This window comes from Aulostomus chinensis, chromosome 20, assembly GCF_037954235.1.
Source record: "Aulostomus chinensis isolate RoL2024-O1b breed Wild chromosome 20, RoL_Achi_v1.0, whole genome shotgun sequence".
Classification (NCBI taxonomy): Eukaryota; Metazoa; Chordata; class Actinopteri; order Syngnathiformes; family Aulostomidae; genus Aulostomus; species Aulostomus chinensis.
Window position 1 is genome coordinate 18,141,853 of NC_141339.1, and position 13,229 is coordinate 18,155,081.

Here is a 13,229-nt window from a genome sequence, read left to right on the forward strand (position 1 = left end):
GATTAGAACACAAGCAGCAATAACAAATCACTTCATAGAAGGAGCCCTCCTACCAAGGAAGGACGAATGCGATTGAGAAACATCCAGCATCGCGTTTCTATCCACTTTAAATCCCCTTAGCCCCTCGTATTGAGCAATTTCTGATCACATCGCTTAAAAAAAAACATCCTGCTCATTGTTTGTGTTAGTCTTAACTATGAAACAAAAGTGACAAAATCACCAGAACAGTCGAAGGGGGACAAGGGCCTGTTAGGACAAACAGCTTTGTCACTCCTCTAAGTCTTCTGTCTGCTCCGTTTGCTGTGTGAGTGGAAAGTGGAAGTTATTTGAGAGTTAGCCAACTTGAAAGTGTGAAACTTGTCCAAAAATAACTCCATTATTGTAAAAGTAGTACGTAGTGAAATAAATTAGAAGTGACTCGTAACCGTATCTGCGTATGGGGAAGTCAGCCTTGTGTAAATTCCATCATCTTTTCTTTCCAGTTTCCTTTCCAAAACAGAATTTAACATCATTGAATAGCAAATAATTCTATAAATGTAATTCGAGCAGACAGCAGTATGAGTTGGCTCATGTTCCTGAGACATGTCAGTGTTCTCGTTATGCACCTATTACACACAGTCTAGGCATGTTTCTGACACTTGTGGGAAATTACAATATTGAGGATGGGCCACCTGTCGGACCCTATAAACAATCAGAGACACGAGGCGAATGTCACAAGCCACATATACTCGCTGTGTGATTGCCGCACTCATTCTCGACATGACATTTCTTATACGTGACTCTTGCAAGAGAAAGAGCAGTAGTGTCAAAACATGCCATTTCATGTTTTAACCCTTGTGGCAGAATGTGATTATGGAAACTGAGTTTGTGGAATTAAAAATAGATAATTCTTACTGAAATGGACTAACTTTACATTCCCTCTCCACCCCTTTGGAATGGAAACAATGCAATTGGCTTCGTTTGAATATGAGTCTTCGCTGTAGCCACTTATCTATCACTACATCCTCTGCTCCCTCTACCTTGGTATAGAGGATTATTCACTTGATGGCATCAGTCACCTATACATGATTATATGTAATGTCACTACTTTTAAGTAGGATCTTCTTATTCTTCTGGGGTGAAAAGGCTGGAATACGTACATGGAACTAGAATGGAACCACTGTGTTGGTCTGAATGTCAGATACTCAACCAGGCATGTGGTCATAGCACACGAGTTGCAAAACTGCACTCCCACCTCTTTCTTGATCTCCACAGGGAGTGTTTGTGGTAATAATGTGTGATGATATAGTGATAGATTCAGGGAGAAGACCAGAGGTAAGAAAAGCACAGTGGTAATCTACCCTGTTCTTTACGATGGATTTGATGGTTCAAATCCAGGTCCTGGTGTTGTACATGCCAGCTCACCGCCAGACTGTCTTGGTTTACATTATAGAACAAAGCCTTGCTCATGGTGCTTTCCTAGTGTGAGTAAGTAAAGGTGGACATGTCTGCTACCATCTTTGGTACAAATTCCACTGTAGATCAGAAACTGTACAGTCTTGAAAAGAGCAGTGCAGGGAATGCCAAATGCGGAACGGTAAAAGGGTGGTTTTGTTAAGTTCTCCAACACAAATGAGTCAGAGACGTTTTTTTAGGAGGAGAACATTTAAATTTAGGGATTTAGTTTCGTATTAAGATCCAGGTAAGTGCAAGTGACTGGATACAATATAATAGTGTTTGTCTGACTCCCAGTTGGTACTAGCCAAAACAAAAGATATGAATCGCCTACAACTGACTGTTCCCTTTAGCTGTTTTTATAGCAACTGTCAGTCAAATATCATAATACTTGTACTTTCCAGTTAATAAATCATTTTCAGTTCAGTTCACAATCTTTATTTGTCCCAGACGGGCGAATTAGGTTTCACACCCGGTGTGAGGCGTTGCAGCATGCGCTGCGCCACCGAGCCTGGGGAGTCCCAGGCAATGACCATATAAACAATCCCAGTAAATGCTCAGGTATCAAAAAAACTTGAAATGCTGTGTCATGGCTGTATGCCTCCTAAATGTGTGCCCAATTTAGGAAATATCCTCAAAGTGATCCTTTGATCCTTTGTTCATGCGAGGTGACAATGACTTTGACCTTTGACCGCCAAAACCTTTTCAGTTCATCCTCGAGTCCAAGTGGACATTTTTTGTAAATTTGCTTTCAATGCTTTCTGGATATGCCAAGCTTATTTGAAGGGTCAGTGACTTTTAACTACCAACATATTCTCAGTTCATCCATCAGTCCCAGTGGATGTTTATTACTATATTCGCTCAAGGCATTCCTGAGCTATTGTGTTTATGAAGGGTTAAAGTGGCTGTGACATTTTACCACCAAAACGTTCCAACTTCATCCCTGAGTCTCACTGGAGATGTGTGGCAAATTTGGAGGAATTACCTTAAGACTTCAGAGCGATATCGGACGTATGTGAGGTGAAAGTGACCTTGGCCTTTGACAACCACAATCTTTTCACTTCATCCTTTAGTCCCAGTGGATGTTTATGGAAAGTTTTGAGGAGGTTTCTCAAAGCATTGCAGAGATATAGCATTAAAAGTGCTGCTGGTGCATGCCTGTCACCGGCCTGTAGGCTTAAAAATTGTTTGTAATCAGATGAATGATGAGGAGGATAATTTAACAGCCATGTGGGAATTTAAACAGAGAAAACAGTTGCTGAGTTAGAGAACTACAACCATATTACAGATAAATCTAAATCAGTGGACAGGAAGTCCGTTTGCATGTGAAATCATCACTTGGTTGTTGGACAGTAGCTTCAGAGTTTCCACTCCAGCACTGAACAGGTGCAGTCTAGTTTGTGTGGGAGAGGAATGTGCAGATGTATCTGTGTGTATCCTACAGTATCAACAAACACGCATGTAGACGTGATGTCTCCAGAAGGGAGGATGCTTGACTAACAGGCGCAGAAAGGAGTGTGAATTAGACGTAATTTGTCATAGCACCTGAGGAGACGGGGGGGGGGGGGGGGGGGGCTTTTTTTTTGCAAGATGATGTTGTGGCAAAATATGAGTCAACTAGTCAGACGTTCCTCTTTTTGTGTTGGGGTTTTTTTTTTTTTTTTTTGGCCCCTCAGGCCATTGATCTGCCAAAGCACAGCAGTCTCAAAGAGGTGAGCAAGCAGGCCATGACGACAGTCTGAACATAGGAATCCCAATTCACTCTTATTTCCTCCAAATATGGGCTTGATATTTAAAGTCTGATAAGACATATTTAAACAGTTTTTAAGGTTGGTTTTACTTTAAAGGTATTTGGGAACTTTTTCCAGTGCGATGTAGTGGGAGTTTTTTGGATAATCTGCTTGCTTGGCGGAGGATCTGAGGACAGTAACTTTGAAAGCCAGGTCAGTGGGGATCACCAAAGACAGTTCAAAGACACCCCCCTGTTCCAATGGTCTGCAGGAGGTAATACAGAAAATGGGTTATAAACAGTGGTGGGGGGCAATGAACCCAAACACAGAACGAGACGGCAGGAATACACACACACACACCAAAATGTTTATTATTAAAGAATCTGTCTCTTCACACTCGAGTCAACATGTGAATTTCCTGCTCAACTTTGGTTCACGTTCCTCCGCAGCAAGAGCAGGTATCAACCAGAGGCTTTCTGATCACTTAGCAGGCTTACTGACACATCCACTTCATGGGGATACACTCAACAAGCGATTGGCACGTCATCAAGAAATGCGATTTTTTGAATTACAGTAAGTCTTGTCATCACGCTTCTCATGTGGCACCAGCTAAGCCACCTACTTGGATTCAAATCAACCAGAGAGAGACAGGGGGGAATTTCGGGCGCCCTCCTGTTATTTGAGGATACAGAGATTTATTTAGACAAAGCTCTTATAGTGTCAGACTGAATACTTATTAGCCGGGAATAGAAAATTCAAAATGGGAATACTGGCCTTCACTTTAGCCACAGAGGTATAATTTGTTCATTTCAGCAGTATTTCTAGCTCTTTTTTTCAGTGGTCCAAGCTTAAACTACTGGTAGAAGTCTGTTGATGCTGGTCAAACCTCTGTTTATATGCACTTCTGAGAAACACAAGCCAGTTTTGTTGAAACACGGGAAATGACCGCAAAAACGACCATGACCTTTCAACTCTGAATTATGGCTCGTCATTTCACCGTCAGCGATACTCACGTGATGTATAGAAAGCCAATGTTTTGGCTTGGTCGAAGCTTAATACTTCACCCCCAAAAGTATTTTACCTTTCAAGTACTCACAAAGAATTTTTTTCCCATCCCTTCCCATCTAAATTTTTTTGTGGCTTCAGAATTGCAACAAGAACCAGCCATGTGTATTTAGCAGGAAGCTAATGGCCGTCGATGGCTAACAACAGCCACGGCAACAAAACAACAACCGAACTGCCCAAAAATGTTCGCTGACAAACGGATCATTTATGTAATTCACATCCTCTTCATGCAGCCGTATGCTCGGTTATCCACAAAATCCAGAAAAAGGATCCTGATAGACTTACGTTGGCAATGTTTCCATGATGCCGCCATGTAATTTTAATACATTACAAACCAGTACTATGTAATATGGTGTTTGGAGATTGTGGCCACTTCTGTGAGATCGTCCTTGAGAAACATGATCTTCTTCCTCATGGTCGTGGGTTTCCTGTGGATCAGGGCTGATGGGGGGGTGGTTACTGAAAAACAAATACTGATAGTAGACAGTAGTATGGTTGTTGAAAATAGTTCAAATCAAATATTGCATACTTTGCTGTGATAAATCATAACCAAATACATTTTTCTCCATATTTAAGCTTGTCATAATATACAGTGTTAAATGCTCTTGTGGACCCACAGACCTGATTTTTTTTTAAATTTGCTTATTTTAGATTAACCACAGAGGGCTCAGAAGGGTTGAGCTTGTTACAGATGTGTGTTGCGAGCTAAAAATAAACCCTTGTGTGCCGTATCTCTGGATACGCTTCCCCATATTCCCACAGTTAAGCACATGCTCACCTAACAGCGCTGACCATATACAATCATCGGTCAGGTTTCCATTCAGCCACGCTGGAGTCAAACACACCATTCACGCCGCTGCTTGCAATTACACCGCTCACGTCTCCATCAGTGTATATCAAAGTATCACCTATAAAATGGCTTTTTGCAGAGAAAAAAAAAGATGTGTGATGTAGCAAATCACAACTCTGTCTATGGAAAGAGGCATCATGGCTGAAAGAGGCGAGTATGAAAAACACCTACAGCCTCCCCAACTAAAGACATCCCTCAAGACGCCTCTGTGGTTTCCACAGGTGGATGACCAAGGCGACTTTTTCCTCTTCTACGCTGTTTATAACAGCTATGGGGTAATGTTACCTGTACTGCCATCTTTTGACGAAAATATTTATTGCATAATCCAGTTTATTCACCCAAAACCAGTTGATGGAAACACATCAAATTAGCATTCAATAGAAAGTCAACACAATCAATTCACTGCATTTCGAGACGAGCAAAGTGATTCTTAAAATTTTTGTTTTTGTGCGCTGTAGTGGGAGTTGTGGCTAATCTGCTTGCTTGGCGGAGAATCTTAGGGCAGGAACTTTGAACTTTTTAGTTTTTGAATTGTTTTCTGTCTACTTCAGTTAAATGCAGAGGTAGTGAACCTTTGAACAGAGGTAACGACACTTGAACAACCATCATGGTGGCAAAGTTTCTCCTCAGATCAGGAATGAGTTAAAATCAAAAATGAGAATTGCTCTGTCTAGACATCTAATCAATCAGTACAAGTTTATATAAAAGGCAGAAGTCATGGTCAAAATAAAATAGAATATATTTAATATGATTGCAGTTAATCAGAATCATCCTGTATATGAGGCTATTTAGGTGCAAAATGAAACTCAGCATTTTGTGTTACACTCTTTTCTCCTCTGTGCAACAGTGTGAGACAAGAGTCTCACACTCACACTTGAAGACATCCCAGCTCATCACAATCAGCAAAGGAGCGACCTCAGCCTGCCATGGAGTGAGGGGGAGTAGCAGCACAAGGCGGAGGGAGGAGGAGGAGGAGAGGAATGTTAGATGGAGTGGGGCAGTTCAGTAGTCATGCTTACTTTACTCTGTAGGTTAATTACCATACTGACAGACTGATTACTGAGAGTGACAGAGGAGGGGGGTCTGGCAGCAGCTCCCAGCTGTCCCTCTTAACCCTCAAACAGCGCACCCGTGTGTGTGTGTGTGTGTGTGTGTGTGTGTGTGTGTGTGTGTGTGTCTGTGCACAAGTGAGAGAAATATGACTGCGCTTTGAGTTCGCAATTGTTGTAAAAATACTGTATGAGTGTATAATAAGTGGTTGGAAAAGAAAAACCAAACCGCAATGAATGGGAATCATTGCTCAGTTGACTGCTAAATTTGTCTCTCTCCATGATGAAACGTGTTTGTGTGTGTGTGTGTGTGTGTGTGTGTGTGTGTGTGTGTGTGTGTGTGTGTGTGTGTGTGTGTGTAAGTGTTGAACACCTGGAGCTTGAATAGAGTGTTTAGGATGTCTGTATCTGTATACTTTTCAGTTCAAGGGTCGCTGCAGAGGTCCTTCATGTCACCACAGCTGGAAAACAAACACATCACAACAATTTTCCTGTCAGGCGGCTCTGGCTCTGGTCACCTGATTGTGTTGGTTGTCATGACAGGGTGTGTGGCAGATACACACTCTGTTTCTTTTATATGTGTCGTCATGCGTTTTCATGTATGGATTGAATCAAAGAACTCACCTGACCTCACAGGCTAGATCCCACACACATTTGCGTGTGCCTACTCGAGTTTAAACACAGCTGTTTTATATTTAGGATTCAAGCCGTATGTTGGGGGACAAACAGACACACACACGTAAGTGTCTGGCCACTGTAAGACGTCCCAGACGGTTGGTGACTGTCAAAGTGTGTGTATGGAGGTGTTCATTAACATAAAATAAGTGGGGAAAATGATACGTCTGCAGCTCCAGTGTGTTCTGTCTGACTCGCGGCGTGCTAACATGTGGGTCCGCTCCCCTCCGCAACCTCGCTGACCTCATCATTCGACATTACAGATCTTCGGGGCAGCGAGGCGAAGGATGAGCCAAGAGATGAAGAAGGAAGTGAGAGAAAAAAGGGGCCTGTCTAAGTAGCTTAAGTGTTTCTTTTTTTTTTTTTTTGTCTTCATCTGTTGGGGATCAAAGTAGGCTTCTGCTAAAAGAGCTTTCTCTCTCATACGGGGGGGATTAGCAGGAAACAAACGCAGCTCTGACCGGGCCTCACTATCTCCCTCTGAAGAGAGGAGGAGGGGCCCGGTCTCATGCCAGCAAAGGTGGGTAGCTAAATGACACCTCTTTTGGAAAATATCCTCAAGTATTTATCATGACAGCCCACACACAATCGCACACACAAACCATCCTTTTGATGCTGGGATGGGACGGTATGCTGGGGGAAGCCTTTGTTCAAGCCCAGGACAGATTAGACAGAGCACACAGTGACTTGATGTAATTGTCAGCACACTAAAACAATTCAGCAATCCCCCTTTGCTATTTTAAATCCATTGCATTGATACTTTTTATTATGATACAGACCTGAGACGTGCTGGCGCTGTCTTCCTGCCCATATTGGGGCATCCTACTTGATATCAAACTAAAATAGAGTTGAGCAGCTGTCTGTCCCACCTGGCAGCACCCTTCCCACGCAGGTGACTCCTCCATCAACACACACTGTAACACAGCACGGCTTCGGTACAGTGTGCATGTGCTCTCTCTCGCGCGCGCATGTGTGTGTGCAGTGTGTACCATGAAGCATGAGGGACTGATGCATGCCAGAGGTAGTTCTCATTAATAGGGCTGTTGAGGCACTGTGACATTTCTGCGCCCTGTGCCTCTTGACACGATGTATCTGCCAAAGCCTACATGGTCACACAGTCCTAACCTTGTCTGACTGACCGTGGAAAACATGCCTTCACGCTGACAATCATCATAATAGATGCTGCGGATCAGTCGCCAAAATATGTGTCATGGGACTAGCACTGCAGGGTAATGCCAAGTGCCAAGAGGACCACATGTTTATGCATTAACGGCAACAAAAGGTGGTCGAGGGTGGACGGCGTCTGGTAGTGAACGTTGTGAAAGTCTGCAGGACATGAAGCAGGCGTCCGCACAAATAAACCAACTGTATAGATAATCACACGGGAACATACAGCAGAACTGGGTCATTAGATCCTATCAGCATGGGCCGACTGTCTGGGACACTTCAAAATGTATCACATTATTGTCCAAACAGAATAAGTACACATACTGAATTCCAATCTGTTTCACGACCGCTCCGATTCTATTCAGTTGTCGCACTACACTAATTAGTGCATAATTCATTTGATAAATACTAATAAACATCAAGGGATATTTCAGATTTATTGAGGAGGGATTGAGTGAGGTAGTCACATGTAGTGCAGGCTGTAAGCTCAGTAGTACTCTCTCTACAGTAAGAGATACTTTCTTGAACAAATAAACTCCCACTTAAAAAAAAGCAATATTCTTTTACACATAAACTACATCTGTAACATCTTTGCTGCTTTATTCGTAGGAAAGAGCTGCTTGGTTTAAGACTGGACTCAAGTGATCAGTCAAAAAAGGAAGTCGGTTTTTAAAAAAAAGCAAGAGAGAAACGTGATGTCAGAATTAAGAACAGGAACACTAAAGGAGAAAAGAAGAACAGTTAAAAGTAATTCATTCGTTCAATCTTTATTTAACCTCAAAAGTCAGAAGAAAGCAAGCTTTCATTTACAAGGGGTATTAACATCACACTAAAAAATGCCACAAATAATAGTCATAATAATAATGATACAGAGTGTAATATGTAGATGAGGGAAAAAACACAAATATAAGAACATTTAGGATTTCAAATTAATGTTAGAAGTAGCTGAAGATGTGATCGAATTATTGGTGATCTGCTGAACACCGGAAAGTTGGTTCTGTTCTGATACCAGAATCTGATCTGTTAGGGTTTAATAATAGTAGAAGAAAAATAAAGAGAAGAGCTTAACAAGAAAATCACACTCGGGTTAAAAAAAAACCCCAAAACTTAAGTTGAAAAAGTATGACATATTACATCAGCGCAGTATTCCAAGTGGGGGCTGTACTAATATTATGAGTCGTATCAATCTTACCTCTCTGCAAGAACGTGAATATGCATGTTTCTGTCAAATTTCAAAGTATGAATTTAACAGGGTTAAACAAATTCTAGAGGGAAATAGGATGAAAAAGAAGAAGAAGAAAGAGAGAGACTAAAGAAAACAGCCAGTGCAAAAAATGAAAAAATAAAATAAAATAACTGGCAGACCTACTAAGATGGTTTTTATGGAATACGTTCAAAAGCAGTGAGCTGTCAGATCTGTGCTTTGGGGAGTGATAAAGAGTCATGGTTTTAAATCAAATTCAGCCTGAAATCAATCTAACTGCAAAAATCAAACCACATTTGAGCAAACAAACCACAGATTGATGGCAGGCCAAAAAAAAAAAAAAAAAAAAGTGGTACGTGCACACATACACACTCACACACACTCAACTCCGACCATAATATATTGTTATGGGTTTACCGCTTGTAGTCGGATCAACACACATTTTTCCTGACGTGACAAGCAGTGAGGCTGACATGTTCAGAGCTGTTTCACTTTTATACACAAACAACGTCCCACTGTCATCACTCCATCCCTCAAATACCAAAACGGGCCCCCTTAAGAGTCTGGGCTCAATGTTGGGCCTCTCGTCAGGCCCCAGGATTTCTGCAGGAGAGCAGGAAGGAACTCTCATTCAGATGTTTGTCCTCTCCATGTTTTCTATGACCAGGAGACATATGTAAATATATGCTCGTAGATGGACTTTTCTTTTGCTGAGTTACTCAGATTCCCACAGGCAGTTGCCCCTCGTTGAAAAGCGCCCCCAGGGGGACGATAGCCACGTCCCCCTGCGTGTGTTGTGACATTAGGATTATGTTACATTTCACCGACAGAGCGACACACACTCCCTGATTGTGTTTTACAACAGGTTGTCAGTCTCTCTGTAAAGCCGTGTCAGTGCGTTAGCGGGAGTTTTTCTCACAGGTTATCACTCTCACAGCTGTTCGGTCTTGTTCTCCGGCTGTAATTTAAGCTACTCTTCAATGATAATGGATTTAACAGGTTCCCTTTAACAGTACCCTGACCAGATGTGCTCAGCAGCCTCGGGATAGGCCGCTAAGTGTCACATCTTCATTTCATCCACGGTGGTCTTCCATTTGGAGGCTCTCCTGGAGGTCCTCGCCACGCCTCTTAATTAACTTTCCCGTCATATACCTCACCTGACAGTTGGGATCCCTCCCTGTGTACTGTCTCATGCCTCACCTGATCCTCCTCTACCTCACCCGGCGGGAAAACTAACCTCAAGTTTGGAAAAACTCAACAGCACGCACGGATGTGCTGATAATCTTGTTTTCAAATACCTGAGATTCCTCAATTCCTCAACAAGAACACCCTCTTTGCAGCTAAAATCAATTACTCCAGGACTCCTGCATGTCAGTAATCCAGTTTAGTTCCAGCAGCTACTGTATGTTCAAGCTGATGCTACCTGTTGTCAAGGAAAGCTAATTAATTATTCTTGTAAAATTGTGATTTAAAGGTTTGGATTTTACATGTGGGACTCCTCCTTGGGTGGATGCTGTGGACGCTCCTCCTTTGTTTTTCTGAACAGATAAAACTTTACTTAGCTTGCATCGGCTGACGATAGGCAAATGTTTCCCTCCATTACACATGGCAGCGGAGCATTTTTCCAGCCTTCCTGCTACACCCAGCTGTCTCCTCACTCTCGGTTGAGACACAAGATCATCTAACATTCAAGGAAATTAGAGAATTAACTTAATTTCCCTAACATATCAACTTAAGAATATAACCAATAGCTACAAGTTAATGGAATTATTTGGGGGGCAGGGGCAGATTCACACAAGAGGCATGGATGAAGGAGTCTTTTCAACCTCTGTATCAAGTTATATTTTCCCACAAGTATTTGCATAATTGCTCCAATGTGTCGCTGCTTGCAACACCATCAGTGATTTATTTGAATGATTCATTGGATTACAGACTAAAAACACCAAAAAGAAAACACATTTGGAAGAAGAGATAACGGGTGATGCAGCCATGATGACTCTTGATTTTCAGTGGAAGACATTTATCTGATATTGATTCAGATCATTTGTTTCATGAGCCCAGTGAGCTCTGCAGGTGTATCCTGTCACTCTGGAACCACCCTTAACACCAGTCAAGACTTTGTGTCTACCAAAACCTTTTCCCCTGAAACTAGCATATTTTTGTAACTTTTGGCAATGGGAGCCCTGGCATTTTTCTGTCACACCGCGAAAAGGTGTTTAATGGTTAGCTTTTTTTTCTGGTCACTAAGACTACTTGCTTCATGCTCGTCTTTGGACAAGAATGATGTGCTTGTCAGGGCAGCCATCCCATCCCATTGGAGGGGGAGGGAGGAGTGCTAACTAACAGCATGGAAGGGTGCTAAAACCAGACGATTGTAGTGGCCAAGATGTTTCCTCACCCATCAAATCTCATAAACCACACACATCGACAGGTCTGTCCTCTCTCCCTGTGTGGCTCAGCCTTCAGCCAGAACAAGGACCAGAGGAAGTATTCTACCTTTTGATGACATTTTTACTTCCGTGGTTATTAAATATCATGGCAACTAAAGTGCTGAAAAAACACTCCCAAGCACTCCCAGCTGGGCACTTTAGAATGGAAAAGAAAACCAAACAAAGAAAGGAAAAAAATGGAAACAGACCCTTAACAGCAAAAACACACTGTTAGCAACTGGCTAACGAACGCCATCAAATGCACTCAGAAGCTATGGAGCTTGTTATTTCCTTGCAGTTGCGCAAAGACCTAAAACTGAGCTCAAGTTTTCGGTTGGTTAGCAAGTTTTACATTTTACAACTTGTTACAGCTGCCCCCAAGTGGCCAGTTAGTGCCCATTTAATGGTGGGAATTATTTGACAAATTGACAGCTACCCCTGAAATATGATCACCATGTGAAGTTATGGTAACTTTGGAACTTGAAGTGACATATTCTGCAGATTTATATATCTTCCTGTATGAACCAGGCTGTTACAGCATTTCTTTAACGTTTCCCAGATGTGCCAGGAACAAGAAGGTGGGTGAAGTAGGGGCAGCAACATGATGGAAAAGTGGCGCTGAGGAGGAAGATTTAGATGAGCAGAGGGAGAAGGAGACTACAGAGGGGTAGGACAGGAGGGGGAAGAGGCTGTCACTGCCTTCAGGGGTGAGGTAGGGGGGCCAGAGGTGAGAGAGATGGGGGTCTCTACTGTCTGGGTGGTGGGACCACAGGGAGTGACAGCAATATTAAGGCTAGCATCTGACAGGAAATAAATACAGTGCTGGCAGAACTGCCAAGAGGCAGCTAAATACTGTTGAAAATGACTAATATATGGGTTAGGAAAACTCTTCCGCAGAATTCATGACCTTAAGATTGAAAGTAAATGATTAATGACTTCCAGGAAGCACTCTAAAAATACTTTTATACATACTAAAGCTCTTTCAGGAGAATTCTTTCATTTATTTCCAAACTGTTGACTCAATAAATGTAATTTGTTGTGGAAGCAAATTACATTTTTTTTGTTGGGTGTTTATAAAAATAACAATGGTTTCTTCCGCTCTTGTTTGTTGGGATGTGGGTTGCGTTCCCGTCTTGTTATGTCTGGATTTATTGCGATATGTTGATGAACGGCTGGAGCATGCAGGAAGACAACTGGACACCTCAGTAGCTCAAGGGCCATCCATCCTCCCTTGTCATTTGGTTGGAAGATATTTGAGAAGAAAAGAATGAATGGCATGAAGAACACAAAGGGAGAGGAGAGCTTTGACTTTGAAGCATCTGACTCATATATGTCATTGTCAAGAATTTGCAGCCGGCTCTGGACGCCACAGCGATACACACCAACCGCTGAAAAACTGAAGAGCACAGCTTCTGACACAGTCAACAAACAACATGAAAGACCATTTTCCCTATCTGGCTGAAGACTATATGTAATCCTTCTTACTCTGACTTGGTTTCCAATGTCACGCTTGGTAAAGTCAGTGGAAAAGCAGCATAATTGCAAAAAAAGGAAGAGGAAATGGTAAATTAGCGTCTAACAGGGCAAATGAAACATTAGCCAGCTATGTTTGCAATTTAACTGGCT